The 15,981-nt window shown below is 53.7% G+C and overlaps 1 protein-coding gene across 3 annotated transcripts in view; it reads left to right on the top strand.

The window, feature by feature from the left end:
• The first annotated feature begins 14,616 nt into the window (after positions 1-14,616).
• ADARB1 (adenosine deaminase RNA specific B1) overlaps positions 14,617-15,981 on the top strand; it is an 88,623-nt gene continuing 87,258 nt past the window's right edge. The window contains exon 1 of one of the 3 annotated variants that reach the window (XM_075094210.1): positions 14,617-14,742. The gene's annotated coding sequence lies outside the window, so the exon portion shown is untranslated. Of the gene's footprint in view, positions 14,743-14,957; positions 15,074-15,981 lie in introns of those variants that run through there. The other 2 variants (XM_075094212.1, XM_075094211.1) reach the window with 2 other exon arrangements.

Genomic DNA, 15,981 nt, shown 5'->3' with positions numbered 1-15,981 from the left:
TGGCCTCCTCGTACGGCTGGGCCATGCAGTAGCCAAGCTGTGTCCTCACGCTTCCCTTCGCAGCAGCAGTGATGCTTTGCTCTGCACCAACACAACCCAGTGCAATAGCTGGAGAGAAGCTACAGGCAAGCTTATAAAATGCCATCCCAGGTTGTGTGCTATGGGTGGGATCATATCCCTCCCCTCTGAGATGGCATGCAGTGCATCATGACTGTGCTTTGCAAAGATCCAGCGGGAGTGGTGATTTGATATGACAAGCACATTGATTTGACAATTTCCTGGGCACCATCTATTTTGCACAGAGCAAGACCATCCTTTAAAACCCCTGGAGAGTTAGTTGGATTGTCCCATGCACCTCTGTTCCAGCCAGTTTCTTCTTAGTAACTTCTCCCTAGTTTGAAAACAAATCTGAAAGGCTATTAATTACTGTCTTTCCAGACTACTTAGTTTTCTTTTTACAGTAAAGATTCCAAGTAACTTTGTGTTGAATCAATGCTTGGATGGCCTAACCACAATGTTAGGGGAAATCCTCAGCTGGCAGAAGGGATGGCTGTAGGTACTAGGGTAGATGTTGCTGTGGGCCATGTGCCAAGACATTGCTGCCTTCTGTCTCTAAAAGAGTAAAGCCTTACAGGACTGTGTCCTTTTCTCATCCTGTATGTTTTATTCTAAGAGGCCCTGCATTTTGGGGCTGGAGTGGAAGAGGGATTTCTGTGTACAAAACCAGCTCAGCACTTTGGAGCCCCAAAAAGCATCGCTAGGGCAAAGGGCTCTGTGGTTTGTGTAGCTCTTCCAGGGTGGCATCAAGACAGGGGCTTTCCATGTGTCTCAGCCTGGATGTGGACTTCCCAGCGCCTCTAGGTTGCCAGCTGTGGTGGTTATGGCCTGAGTGGGCCACTGGAAATTTGGACACCAACAGCACAGTGATCCAGCACTTCTCCCCTGCACAGCCTGGCTGCTGGGTCCCATCCTTTCACTTCAAACCACTGGGAGCCCATAGAGCTGAAGCGTCGTTATCTGGGAAGCGAAGGGGTGACTGAGCAGGGGTAGGTGTTGAGCTGGGTGACCCCGCTCAGTACTGCCTGGTAGCTGTACCCATGCTGGTGGCCCTGTATCTCCACACACAGTATCACCGTGCTGCACATTCACACCTTTTCTCTGCCTTGGATGGGCCAACACTGTCACTTGACTGTGTGTCTAGCTCTTAGACCACTGTTTGAAAATGTTGGTCTCCTGGGTATTTAGCAGCACTTAAACATGTGACTGTTTTAAACTACAGTTCATAGCCTGCTGCTGCAAGCATCTCCTGCCTCCGCCATCCTAGCAGTTAAGCAAAGGATTTAAAATCTGCCAGGAAACAGGCATCTGAGACACAGAGTCGCCTTTGTAGTTGGCATGTTTTCAGGATGATAAAAGCTTTCTCACAATTTTTTTTTATTTTTTTTAGCTAGCAGGGTGGTAAAAAATAGCTTCCAAGCTGTAAGGAGTAGTTGAGCCGGAGGGGAGGGTGGGGGCCTGACCTGGCAGCTCTAGACTTAGCAAGAAGTAAGTAAGCAGGAAATACACTACAAACTCAGGACTGGAGAAATTTGGGGCTCCTTTTCACAGCTGTGTTCTTTCTTGCTGGTGATTTTGCCCTTCAAGGCTGTTGACAGAACAGTATCTGAAAACAGAAGCTTCGGTATCCTGTCCATCTGGAGGTACCAGCAGATATTTTGTGCTACACACAAAGCACCCAAAACAGTGGGTGGAAGGGGATTCTCCTCTACCAGCAGCTCATGGGTAGTTCGCATGGTTGCAAAGTGATATTTTTTTATAGCAGCTCTTGCAACTCATATGTCTCACTGGTACTGGCAACGGCCCATCGTGCTTTGTTTCTGCTGGAGCAGGGGTTGTGTCAGTCTAGCAGCATGTCTCAGAAAAGCGTGTTGAGTCACGTGGACCTGGCTCTGATCCTTTGTCTAACCCAAGGAAGTCCCTCATGCGAGTACATAGACTCCCTCCTTCTGTCTGCTTTCTGGCTTGTCTGTCCTGGAAGGTTTTCCTTACAGACCTTGTGCAAGTGAATCTCCCCATCCCGTTATGTATGGAAAATATGGCTTCTGCTGTGTAGAGAGTACTTCTGCTTACACTCTGGTTGAAGCTATGAGCCATGTTGCCCCATGGCATTTTTTTTTTCCTACAGCTAAGCATGTGTGATGGCTTTTGCCAGCATAACCCCTGCCAGCTCCAGCACCAAGGTATATGCCCGGGCTGGGGGTACCGGCGGGGCAGAGCTGACTGCCTCTGAGGCTGCCAGGGAAAGCTTGTGGCAGCTGGGGGCAGGCAGTGAGCCCAGCTGAGCTCCCAGGTTTGCAGGAGTTTTGCACCCAGGGCGTTTTGCATCTGAGAGTTTTGCTCCCAGGTTTTGCACCAGGCTGGGTACCAAACTAGCACCCGGCTGGCAGCCACTTCCTGTGCCAGCATGTTGTCTGGTGGCCCATGACTGGGAACCCATCTCTGCAAGTGCACCCCCTCCTGCCCCCCAGGTGGACTCAGACCTTCCTGGTAAATACAGTCTGCAAAAACCAGTTAATCCATGCTACATTAGTTGAACTGGCTTTGTCAGTAAATGCTCTGGGAGGGAGCGTTGGGCTGGCATAGAGAAATCAGGAGAGGTATCATCGTTGCAGGGTATCGACAAGGACAGCATTTGTAAGTACTGGTAGTACCTTTTCTTGGATGACAGGAGGGTTGTCGTTGGTACCATCTCCTTCACACCAACACCAATTTGCAGAGGAGAGGAATGGGAGCATGACAGATTAATTTGCTTTCTGCCAAGTCTTGCTGAGCCAGTGAAGAGATCCCAGGACTCTGGCGGGGTAAATCTAGCTGTGTGATCTTGTCTGCACTTGGATCCCTAAAACTGACCATCACCCTGCCTTTCATCTGTGCAGTGTCATGGGAGTGAAGCCTTCTCTTGGTATGGCTGAGGAGAAACAGCTGCATGTCTAACAGGGATCCTGTTTTCCAGCCATGCAGAGCTACCTTCATCCTGTGGGTTCCTGAGCCTGATCACAAGTTTTGACAGGTGGTGTGGCTGTGCCAGACCCAGGAACAGCCTCCAGTGTGCAGTGACACCTTGGTCTGTGCCATGGGAGGCACCCACTGGCTGAGCTGTCTGTGAGCAAGCCCAGCCATCCTTACTTTGTATGATCTGCTGGAGGCTCTCGGACAGCTCATGCCAACTGCTGCCTGGGAGCAGTGGGGCTGAGAGGCTGCCGTGGGCTCCTTTGAGATGTCTCTCAGATTCTCCTCTCCATATACTGGCAGCAGTACCTTGGTCATGCCCTGGTCTGGTGCAACTCCAGCCCTTGGCCATGCTCCTCCCCCAGTACTTGGAGTGTCAGTGGCAGCTGGTGAGGAGCCGTAGGAATGTCGGGAGCAATGGGTCTCTGCTCCCTGGCCAGCCTGTCCCCAGGAACACATCAAGAGTAATTTTGGGGTGTGTCTGTAGGTTTGCTGTCTGGGGATGAGGAGGTGTCTCCCAGCTCACAAAAAAGACCTGAATTCCTCACCTTCCCTAACCTCACACATCACCAGGATAGGCTGTGAGCAGGGGCAGCCGCTCCGTGAGCTGAGTCACACTCCACCCCACAAGAGCGGCTGTCTTCGACCCATCTGGCCATGACTCAGCCTGGCCGTGTCTCTTTGCTGCAGCCCGGGTCTTGGTTGCCTCCCTGTGACCTGGAGCGCCCGTCTGGCTCCACCGTGTACTGTTCAGCATCCCAGGGAGCACAGTGACTTGTGGAAACAGATCCCAGCGCCAGATATTTCCTTTGAATAGCAAGTAGCGCTGAACTTCCTTCCTCCATCCCTGCCCCTGCATGCTCTGCCCATGGCAGCTTGCCAGGGAGGTGGCTGTGGTGCTCAGGGTGGGGACCAGTCCAGGCAGCAGGATCCCTCCAGCCATGATGACAGTCTTTGACAGTCCCACTGCAGGGAGCATGGCTGGCCCAGCGCTCAGGGAGCTCCAGAGGGTCCAAACTACAGTGACTCCAGCTCCTTCCAGCCCAGAAGGGATGGGCAGAACTGAGCGCACTGGCACAGCAGAGACCCAGAGCTTGTGACCTTCTGCCCCCACCCCCCCTTACACGCTCCAGAAAGTGCAGCAAGAATGTGTGGGGTTATCTCTTCCCCCAGATGCCCTCTTCCCTGGCTGATCCTTGCATTTCCCACTCTTTACAAAGCTGCCTGCACACTCGTGCCTGTTTCTTTTGCCCTTTATTTACAGCACAGGTACATCTGAAACCAACCCAAGATGGGTTCCTGCAGATCTAGCAGGAGCAGCCACTGTGAACCTAATGCAGGGAACCTAAGGAAATACAACTGTATGCAAATTTGAGCCACTGGATAGTTTTGAAAGCAGATGAGATAGGCACCAGCAACTCCTTCTTTCATCCACATGTTGCACTAGAGAGGGGTGAGGTGAATCACCTACCTGATCAAGCCTTTGCTGTTGAGCACAAAACCACGTGCCCCTGCCCTGAAGCATGGATTTCACCATATAATTTTTGTGACAGCCTTTGTTGCTTTCGCTGTTCTTGGTGGCTGTCCTGCCAGGATGGGTCATCTTGCTGTGTCCTGGCCTTTTCCAGAGCACTTGGGGAGGTGCAGGATGTGTCAGACCCTCAGGGGCTCACCCAGTGGAGTGTCCTCCCTTGAATGATGGAGTCCTGCTCCTGCTCTTAGCTTCCTGACTTTTCACCAGTTACTAATCCCAGGAGCTCTACCTCTTATCCCATGTCATCTCAGTTTCTTTCAGAGCTTTTGGGCATTCTTTAAGGGCTTAAGAGCATTGCCACCTGCCATTTGGAAATCCAGGTAAAGCCTGGTTAATTGGATCACCCTTATCTCCATACTTACTGTTTCCTTGCAAGGGAAAATCATGCCCTGCAATGCTAATTATCTGGGCAGCTGCTGATTCTGCTCTGAACCATGGCTTGCTTCAGTGTGAGGCATTAAAGCTGGCTTTGTGTTTTCATTTGGATGAACAGTTTAATCCTGTTCAGCCATTTTCTCTGTGAAAGGCGATGTTGGCCCCCTGGGAAGCTGCAAGCCAGGGTGGAAGCAGCACTAAGGTGTGGTGGCACCTGGCCTGGCGCACCAGCAGCTTGGCCATATGGCAGGGATGCATGCCTGACATGCAAATCCCAACTCCTCCGGTTTCTTGAAGCTGCTGGGATGTCTTCCCTGCCTCACATGCAGCGGCAATGGGAGGGCATGTGAATATTGCTGGGCAAGCCACAAGTTCTGCCATGTATCAGTTATCAGGGATGTGCTTCTCACGCAGGGTGTGTGAAAAAGCATTGCTTCCATCCACAAGAAAAAAAACCATGTGTTGAAATAAGTTACAGTTCCTAAACACAAATTTATGTGACACAGTTTGACTTGTGGTAAAAAAACTAAATATTTGAGGGCAATAAGATACTTGGGTGGAGAAAAATGCATTATATGCTAAAGGAAGTGTTTCCAAAACACGCAAAAATAAATGGTTGCCTTCGGTTCCCTGAGGCCAGTCCCTTCCTGGCACCTGAGCAGCTGGAGGCACAGCGTGCGGCTCTGTGGTTCTTCTCTGCCAGGTCCAGACACCTCACTGGGTGCAGCAGGTCCATCAAACCCAAACTGGGACTGGCATGAAGACTAACATTGCTGATAGAACTCTATCAGCTGAACAGTGGGCGAGGATTTTTGTGGTGGCTTTTCTCCTTAACCAAGTCAATTGTTTCCTTGTGAAGAAGATGTTAAATAGTGCAAACAAAACACAGAGCCTTGCCAGGAGCGTTAAGATTTAGAGCTTTGCATCTGAATGCTCTGGGATTTTCCAGATCACTTGGTTTCAAGTAGGACACATAAAAATATAATCTAAGGGTTTCTCTCTGCTTTAGTGATCAGTGTTTCCTGATAGACGAGGTGTGTTGGTGACCCTGTTTGAACTCACTGCGATTTGTACATTAACTCCTCCCTTTACCATACAGGTACTCCTGTATCTGCTCAGTGTGGCCCACCATCCCTGCCCATGCGGGGAGCTGTGGTTGTCCCTGATGGTACCAAAGCAGTTGCTGTGCTGCCCTGAGGCGATGGAGGGCTGGTGGCTGCAGTGGTGGGACCTGGACCATGTGCTCAGTGTTCATAAAGTGAGGATTTCTGTGGTTTAATCTAGAGCAGGTTCTCTTTGCCACTGAGTGAGCCACGGCCCAGGAGACAGGGAGCAAGATGTCAGTATGGCTGGTGGGAAGCACAACCATGTGGTGGGGTCTCAGGTGGTGTTGAGGCTGCCATAGTGGGTTTGCTGTCCAGCGTGGCAAGCCGGCAGGTCCACTCAATGAGTGCATGGGATGCAGTTTACCATGGAGGATGTTGACAGCACAAAGCGAGGCGTGCAACACCTCATTCACTTGATGCTCCCAGGACAGTCGCCTTGGTTTCAGTGGCCCAAGTAGGAGAGGAAGCTGAGACAAAGGAATATCCCAAACTAGAAGCTTCTGGGAAGGGAACAAATGTCAGGGGCCGGGTAGGTGAACGGAGATGATGCCAGGATATTCTCCCAGGGGAAGGAGATGGAGGAAGAGAGAACTGCCCCAGTGCACGCACCCTTTTGTCCCAGCCTAGGAGGATGGACAGACAGACAGCAGAAGGGGCCATGAGGACAGACTGTTCTCACAGCTGAAAACTTGGTCTGTATTTCAATGTGTTGTTTGGTTCTACCAGGCACTGCTTGAGGTGTTGCAGGATAGAGGCAAACGTGTGAGGGGGGAGGCAAGGTGAGCTGCTTCCTTGGGGGATGCTGCTGCTCCCAGCCCTCTGCTCTCCACAGGCTCTGCTGGCTTCGCAAAGATGAGGGGGCTGCTCAGACCCTTGCACTGGGTTGGGACCACAGGGGGGAATCGAGGCCTCCCACAGCTTGCAAGCAAGCCCTGACACTGATGGGTTTATGAGTGCATCAGCAGCACCACGGCCCAGAGATGCGGCCAGCGGCTCCTTGCTGGAAGCAGGGCATTGGTTCACCAGGCGAAGGGGACCTGACTGTGTTTATAATTATTTTCGATACATTTAATCTGAGTGCATTTACAGCCATCCTGGATACATTTAATCACTGCTCACCAATGTGAAGGTTTCTAAATGCCTTCCACTTCACTCAATAAAACAACCGCTGCCTGTCTCATGAACCCATTTGCTGATGGTTTGGGAGCAGAGAGGTATTGCTAGGGGAAGAGCACTTACTGTTAATGTTCCTCCACCTGCCTTTTGGTCTTCTGTGTAAAGGTAGAGCTCATGCTGCTTTAGGGGGTCCCCTGCCCACAATGCCTGACATTGGTGGTGGGCTCTAAATGACCACTTGGGATGCTCTGCATTGCTTAGTGTGCAATGTAGGCTGCTTCAGCCAAGTGGGGAATGCCAAAGGGACCTGGGGCGAGCCCTGGATGCTGTTGCTGATGGTGACCAGCCTAACAGTAGTGGCAAAACAGTTCAACCAATGCATTGTCACACATTTTTCCAACCTCCCGCAGTCTGTGCCTTGGGAGTTTTGAGACAGAGATGATGTTCTTGTACCTAATAACCCTTGCTAGATCTTGCTTCCAAATTTTCCACCTCCTAATTCCCAATGTTAACTTTGCTTTTTTAAATTTTTTTTTTGCCATATTTTTGCTTTCCTGGGCACAGCTCCACAAAAGGTCAGCTTGGTCTGTCACAGTGCCAAGGTCTGGCAGCTGAGCGGTAACAGCCAGCCCAGGGCTGCAGGACTGGGTTCTCCTGGTGCAACTCTCTCTGACTGCCTACACTGCACTTCATCTGCCTTTGTTTTTCAGGCCCCCTCAGTCAGCCTTGGAAAATCCGTCTGCATTTCTTTCTGTTCAACCTTGTCTTTGCTTCCTTGATGAGAGTATCAGCAACAAACTATGCCACCTTGCTGCACTCTTCTTCTCCAGATGGTTTACGGTTGTGTTGATGAATACAGATGCCATCACAGATCCCTGTGGGGCTCCCCAATGAAAACTGCCTGTTGCTCATACCCACCATTCTGTATCTTTGTAACCAGCAATTTACCCCTTCAGAGACCTTCCCCTGCCTTACCCCGCTGCACCTTGGCATCCTTAGACCTGCTGGTGGGTAACCCTGTTGAAAGCCTGTAGACGTCCAAGCTGCCACCATCAGTTGATCCCCCTTGCCTGTGTGTACAGACTTCCAGTAGCTGTGTCCCCTGGCTTCTGTGGGTCACGTTATTCCATGCATCTGCTGTTTCTGCTCTTTAGGGTGGTTTGTGCAGATCTGCCTGGTGCCGGCATTGGGCTTGGACCACTACTTCCCTAGATCCTCATGATTTAAAAAGTGGCCTTGCGTTGGTCACTGAGCAGATCGGTTCATGACCTGCTTTGCAGCTGGATGCTGCTGAGACTGTCCCCAAGGTAATCCTGCACTTTGGCTTCTGGTCCTGCCTACCCACCATGACCCACGGGCAACATTTTGCCATGGGTTGCACCATGCAGCCCCATGCCTGCAGTCACTCAGCCAGGGGGGTGTGAGCTCAGGCAGAGGGCGAGGGGGAACAGGAGAGAGTCCTTCCTCTACCCTGGGCCTAGGAGGGGTCCCTGCCAGTGGGTGACATGATGGGAACATTGCCGCTGGCATGAAGTTGCATTGGCCCAACATCACCCTTCCTCCAACCTCCACGGATGGAGATCTCCATCTCTGGGACCTGTCCCCAACCTGGTGTGGGAGCCCCTCAGCCTCAGGAATGTCCTGCTGCCAGCTCTCCCCTTGGATGACAGCAGGCAGGGCACCCTGCTTGGGCCAGCAGCCAGCACCCAATCTGGGTGCTCATGGGCATGTGCCAGTCTGGCATCACCATCCTGCCTGCAGACCCAGCGCAGGGCACGGTGTAGGCACAGGTAGGCATCTCAGCATTGTTCAAGGGTCTGCACAAGCAGATTACTGCAAGTGGAGCTGCCAAACCATGTAGAATCATGCGCTGGCCTCAGAAATTCATGTTAGAGACTGTCTACAAAGCAGCTGTATCGTGTACTGGCATCTGCACATGCATAAAATCCATCACACATAAACAAGGTGGTAGGAATACAGGCATATGCGTGTTACGAAGTAGGAGCTGGGTCTTGGCGACCAACACCAATTATACAGCAAACAACATGGTATCTCAATAGCATGGAAACATCAGCAAGTGAGCTTGGGCAGTGGGGTGAGTGTGCTGAATAATTGACGCAGTGATGAGTTTTATGAGAGAGTTAAATTACATGCTCTGTAGCGACCTCTGCTCAGATATACATGGCTAATGCTTGCAAGCTTGTCTGGCATGGGGCAAGAGTCAGCATCATGGTGGGAAGGGTCTGGGAGTGTGGCAGGCTCCGCACAGGTGGATAGGCAGGCAAATAGGTGTCTGCAGGGTAGCTGGGGCCTTGGGCAGGAGGGGTGGGATGTGCTGGGTGTGCAGGGAGCTGGGCAATGTGCCCAGGGCACTCTGGTGAGGACCTGCCTACCATGGCGTTTCTCCCAGCCCTGTCTACTTTCTAAGAAGGATTGCTATCAGCAAGCAGCTAAATCCTGAAGGAGGCATCTGTGCTTCCCAGGTGTCCTCCAGCAGGCAGCCACCACCCCGGCAAAGATGCTGTTGCCCTTTCATAGGGCAGCCAACTTGCCACCTTCTACAAGGTCTGTGTTAAACATCCCTGCTCCTTCTTTTTGCAGCATTGCCTTGGAAGCAAGTTCCCCAGGCTTGGCTGCTGCTCCACTGAGAATCATATGCCAACAGCAGGGGCAAACTACCAAGCTTAGATCTGCTGCTAGTGCTTTCCGGGGATGCAGTTCCTGTTGGGTTGGTGGCATGGGATGGAGGAGGCAACGGGTATGGCACTGCATTCACCACATCCCTCAGGTGAGGGCAAGGACTCTAAAAGCAGGTCTGGATGAATCAGCATGCCCAGTGCAAGGTGTGGCTCCAGCACAGTGGGTGTGGGATGAAACTGCATGGCAAGAGCTATGCACTAGGATGGCAAGACCAGCATGCAGGGCTGTGTTCAGCACCTGTCCTGAAAGCCATCAGGATGCCAAAACATGGGTCCTTCACCTTGGACTCCGCTCTCTAGGTCAGAGCTTACAGGCAAGTCACCTGCAGAATATGCATGACATGGAGGGCACATGCAGACAGATCCATTAAAAAGCAGCAGGAGGATTCAGCTGGTCAGACATGGCAGTGAGGCAAGATTTCAAGACAAAATTCCCTGAAATCTCACGTGACACTTCTGGGAACAGTCAGTCACTTCTGAAATCTGTGGCTCTGGCAAGGCCACAGTCATCTCAGCTCTTGAAACCCTGCTTTCCGCAGGGACCTCCAGCACTGCACAAGCCTTGCTGGTGACACTGGCTGGCAAATTAGCCATGGCTGGGGAATGCTGAGGGACCATCAGCCTGTGCAAAGCCTTGTGCCGGGCACAGCCCTGCTCCCACTGGTACTAACTGAGCCCTGTGATGTGTCCTGGGGTGTAGGGCCCCCAAGGAGTGAAGCCAGGTTGCAAATCAAGCTGCCCGAGGGCACAAAACCATTTCAGAGAGTGGAAACTGTAAAGCTGCTTTTGGCTGGTGACACTGGAAATGTGCTTCACTTGATTTTATGAGCAACAGCCTAATATTTCCAATTTCCCAGGACTTTGATGAAAAAGCCATTGTTAAAAAGCCATTCATTTTTTAAAGTAACTTTAAGGAGAACAAACCAAGAAAAAAAAAAGAGGATTTGGATGAAGATTAGGAAGCAAAAGAGCAAATAATCTGGAAAACTGTGACGTTTCAAAGCACCAGCAACTGTGTTACACCAGCGCAGCTTGGTAAGGCCAGCGCTTTTTGGGGAGGGAGCCCTTTTCGTCCTTGCAGTGGCAGTGAACCAAGTTGATCTGTGGTGGAGTCAGGCTGGCCATTGAGCGGGATGAGGAGCCTGGGAGAACACTGTGCCTCCCCCTGCACCGTCTGCCTAACATGAGCCCTTGCGGGGGCCCCAGCAGCAACTTTCCTCTCTCCAATCAGAGCCGGAGCTCGCAGAGACCCCTTCCTTGTCCCTTGGACTCCAGAAGGGCCAAAAGGGACATCCCTGGGTGCATTTCTGGCTGTCCTGGGGGGGACATCCAGACGTCCCTGGAGGAAACAGTTGTCCCAGGGCCAGCACCTCCCCAGTCTCCTCCAGTCCACTGCTGGGAGCACTCACTCTGCTGAGTGCTGTGATCTTTATCATTGCCAGTGGTACCAGGCAAGGTAATTAATTCTCAGCCTTGTTCTCCCATTCCTGCCCTCATAGCAGCTTCCCCAGCATTCTGGCGGGACACAACCGCTTCGGCCACAACACAGAGGTGGAATTGAATAACACTGTTTCATTCTTGCTGGCTTCACTGCTGAGCCGAAGGGGGTGGGGGAAAGTAGTAGTTAGTGTTAAACTCCTTGAGCTGAAAATAAAGTACGATAAGGAAACACAGACAGGCATTCCCGGAGGTGAAGGCTTCGCCAGCCAAGAGCTACCCACCTGCGGGTGTCGCCACTCCCAAGCAGGGCAGAGACAGATGATTGTCTCTGCGAGGGAGGAAGTATAAAAATAGACTGTTGTTTCCACCATGGGCTTTCACGCTGGTCCTCTTCACCCTCCCTGCGAGCATGTGTATGGATCCTTACCCAGCCAGGGACAAATGGAGCTGCGTCTGGAGCCCGCAGTGGGCACTGAAGGGAGCGCAATGCAAAGTGGTGATACAGATGCCACCACCCAAGTGCTCTAGAGAAATGGGTGAGAAAGCACGTTAAGCTCTCAGTACAAGGTTTGAATAAGACTGAGGTGGTTGATGCCACAGTATGTGTCATTTTTGTCTGATTGATTTATACACAGAGCTCCTGTGATGGCTGGGCACGCTTGGAAGATGCCAGAGGTGCTTCTCACTGGAGATTCTTCCCACCAGCATGCCCGTGGGTCAAAGACTTAGAAAAATCATATGGTTTTCTTTAAATATCACCTTTAAATGTCTTATCTTTAAATGTCCCCTCCTTTTGGATCCTAATTACTTTAATTAAGTTTCTTTTCCTGGTGGCCACCAAACTGGCTGCTACCCATGGGTCTGTGGGCAGCTGCAGGAGGATGGATGTCAGGAGTGGTCTTCCAGGAGAGGCCCTGCAGGCAAGGTCCCACCTGAATTCACAGCACCTTGGTTTCAGCTGTTGCAATTCTGGATATTCCTCTCCTCCATGCAAAGGTCGGTGGTTCCTGGGTTTTGCTTGTGTCTTAGCGGCAACAGCAGCCAGGGGCTTTGGGCTCTATCCATGGCCAGACGTTGTGCTGGGTGGGGAAACCCGGCTCTGCTTTGGTGGGGCAGCAGGCTGGGGGAAGTGCTCCAGTTCCCCATGGTACCTCTGGTGCTTTCTGTATCTTTGCTCTGCTTTGGCCCACTGCAGAGAGTCCTGGGGCTGGTGCACCCCATGGCCACCTGTCCCATTGCTCCCCTGGAGGAAGCTTCTTCTGAAGATACTTCCCGCATATATTCTGTGTTTCACTGAGTTTACACTTAACACCTTGCTCTTCTCACTGGACACACCTCCACCCTGAAATCTCCCACCACACAAAGCTGGGGCAGGGGGTGTCCACTGTCCCCCTCTATGTGTGATGGATTGCTCTGTCACTTGGCTCTGGAAACGGTGCTCCAGGCAAAAAGGTATATAATGTTCAGCATGGCTTCTTAGATGGAAAAGTATTAGCTGAGGGCAAATTAAATAAGCTGATGTCTTATTTAATAACTATTTGTGTTCATTCAGTACCCTCAAAGGGACAGAAAGCTGGGAAAGTAAGATTTCTGCTCAACCAGTTCAATGTCTGTAGTCAGCTGTGGCTGGGAATGAGATTCTGGGACATGACGAGTGCTCTGAGGGACAGGGGAGGAGTGGTAATGGGCTGTAAGCCTGAAAAGCCACCAAAGCTGAAAAGAATGAGGCCAGCACTGTGTCCTGCTGTGTCCTGCTGCATCCCATAGGCTGGGGTTGTTTTGAGCCCTGCAGATGTCAAGAGCAAAATGCAAGTCATTGCTCAGAAACCCGCTCCTCAAAGCAACTGTGTGCTTTCGCCATAAGCCTGCCATCACAGGCAGACCGTGCAAGAGCCAGGCTTTAAAGTAATTATTTAAACCTTTTCAAATGCCCTGTTCTGTGAGAGGCTGAAGCCATAATTTACATAACGAGCCATATGATACACACGGTAGAAGTACAGGTGAACTTTGCTGCTGGTGTTTGAGTGGAGATCGCTCACTGTTTGCTGGAAAACAGTTAGGCCTTCTCATCTTGGCATGGTGGGATCCACGTGGACAGAGACATAGCATCTGAGATGATTCTGGAAATGCAGAGGCTCAGTCCTTGGGCCCTGCTGGCTCTGAGGCAAGTCACAAGTCCCTGGGGTTAAGCATGGAGGATGTGGGGACTTGGTCTTTTTTTTCTTTCCCTCTTTTGAACCAACACTGGCATCTCTGGGCCTCTTGATGAAAAGTGACTGTTGAAGAACAAAATGAAGGCATTTGGGTCTAAAAGGCAAATGAAGTCAATGGGTGAGGAGCTCCTCAGTGGCATTTGTGCTCCTGGTGATGATGACCATCTTGATGGGCCTCCAAGTAGCATCTAGGTGCCCTCAACCACAGGTGCTGCCGCAAGCTGGGCGTCACATGCGTGTTCCGTAGGGTCCCTGTATGAGAGTTTTAATACCACAAAGTCCTTTTCCATGTGCTAAAGGCACTTTAATGACTTAAACTATATTCATTTTTCTGCTTTCCTGGAAATATTTTTTGTAGGCATCTCACTCGCAGCTGTCCCTGTGCACTCAGTGGGAGCCTGTTTTACCCCTGTAGGCTGCCCTGGCCAGGCTGGGGGTGCTGGGTGGCCCTGGACTGGCTGAGTCACCGTCCCCAGCACCGACCCCTGCAGAAGCTGGTGCTGGCGCCCACCATGCTGCACAGGCTGCTGTGGGCACCCAGCCCAGCACAGCTCACAGGGCTCGCTGCGCCACCCCGTTGTCACCTGCCTTCTGAGGCCTGGCACAGGGCTTGGCTGGGGAGTGGCAGGCCTCGCTTAGCCCTGCTGGCCCAGCCTTCGGCCGCCTGCCCACTAGGGACCGACCCATGCAGGCAAAGATGTGCTCGGTGGCAGGCAGGGCCACGCTAGGCTACAACAGGCGCGGCCCTGCCCCAAGCCTAGGCCAAGACCCGGGCGTAAGCAGAGGCCCACAATCTAGCCGCGGCACACCTCCTGCCCCTACCACAAGCCCCGCCCCCAGCCGGGCGCTGGCCCCGCCCCTGACACCGCCCCTTGCCCCGCCTCGCGGCACTCGCCCAATCAGCGCCGACTCACCCTTCAACTGGCCCCACCTCCCTCCCCGTTGCCGGGCCCCGGGCGCGCTCTCCTCGCGCCCCCGCCCCGCCCGGAGCTGGCCAATCGGGAATGACGGCCCCGCCCCGGCCCCGCCCCTCCCGCGGGGCTCGCGCCGCCGGCGGGTCGGGCGCCGCCAGCACGTCGGCGGGGGCGCGCGCGGCCGGTCGTCCCGGTGGCGCGCAGGCGCGCACGGAGCCGGTGGCGGCGGCGGCGGCGCAGCGGGGGCCGCCGCTGGGCTCGGCCGGGGCTGCGGATGGCGGAGCGGCGACAGCGGCGGCGGGGCCCGGGCAGTGGCGAGGCGCCGGGGGAGGTGAGGTGAGGTCCGGGTGTGGCGGCGGTGGGAGTGCCCCGCGGGACCTGTCCAGGTCCTGACGCGGCGGCAGGTGCCGGCGGCGGACTCGGCCGCCCGCACCTGTTAGGCGGGGCGGGGCGCGGTGCAGTGCGGCGCGGTGCCCGGCCGTGCCCGGCGGCGGGGCGGGGGCGGGATCCTGATCCCGGTCCCGCGCGGCCTCACCCGGCCAGCGACCGCCGCGGCGGGGGAGCCATTTTGAGGGGGTGGCGGTGCGGCGGGAAGTTTCGCCCCGGGGGAACCACCCGGCGGAGCCGGCAGCCGAGCCCGGCGTCACCTTCCGCCCCCTCCTTGGAGGTGGGTGCCCGCTGCGCTCCGGTGCTCCGGTGCCGGCCGGGGAGGTGAGCGGTGGCGGTGGTGGCGGCCGGGCCGCCCTGCCGTCTCCTCTCCTCCCCTGCTCTCCCTATTCCCCCGCCGCTTTCCGCGGCTGGCCCGCTCCCCCCCCACCCCGCCCCGGGGCTGGCCGCCCCCCCGGCACCGCCGCCCGCCCGCTGCAGCCGGGAAGGCGGGCGCGTCCTTGCCGGGGGAGCTCGGGCGTGAAATGCGGCTTCGCCTCGCACCGTCCCTCCTTCCTGGCTGGCAAAAACACCCTCTAACCCCCTTTTTTTTTTTTATTTTGCTTTGTCCCTGGGTGGGTTTGGGTTTCGTGGTTCCTCCTGGATTTGCTTGGATTTAGGCTGCGCTGGAAAAAAAACGTGGTTGCAATACCTGTTATTGAGCAAGAAGTCGGATTTGTTTAAAGAAACGTTTGCACGCGTTTTGAGGTGCACTGGGTGCCCCCGAAGGGTGCCCGGCTGGCCCGTGGCCGAGGGGCAGCTGCCGGCCTGGGCCAGCCCTGCTTTCTGCCTGTGTCTTCACCTTGCATGCCTCAAAACTCGGAGGGAGCGCTGGTGGCGCTTGTCTGGAGGGGAGGCTGCAAACCGCTGGGGAGCCTGGACTCTGTCTGAGGAAACAGCAAAACAGATTGAGGAGCAATGTAGCCAGCAGCAGCCAGGCTGGTCCTTAGAAACATGCTTGGTCTGGGCTTTTATTTAGTGCTTTGGGCAGATATATCTGCATGCAAGGAGCCTAACCTCTTCTATTTTTTTGTTTTTTTCATCTCCAGTAGGTTCTTTCAAGCAGCAACAAACCACGGTTGGTGTTTCTATGTTGCACTGTATCAAATTCAAATCATGGGGCTCTGAACATGTTGCTGCTGCTCAAGG

The sequence above is a fragment of the Phalacrocorax aristotelis genome, chromosome 5 (assembly GCF_949628215.1).
Source record: "Phalacrocorax aristotelis chromosome 5, bGulAri2.1, whole genome shotgun sequence".
In the NCBI taxonomy this organism is placed as follows: Eukaryota; Metazoa; Chordata; class Aves; order Suliformes; family Phalacrocoracidae; genus Phalacrocorax; species Phalacrocorax aristotelis.
The sequence above is the reverse complement of the archived record's forward strand: the minus strand, read 5'-3'. Positions and strand labels throughout refer to the sequence as shown.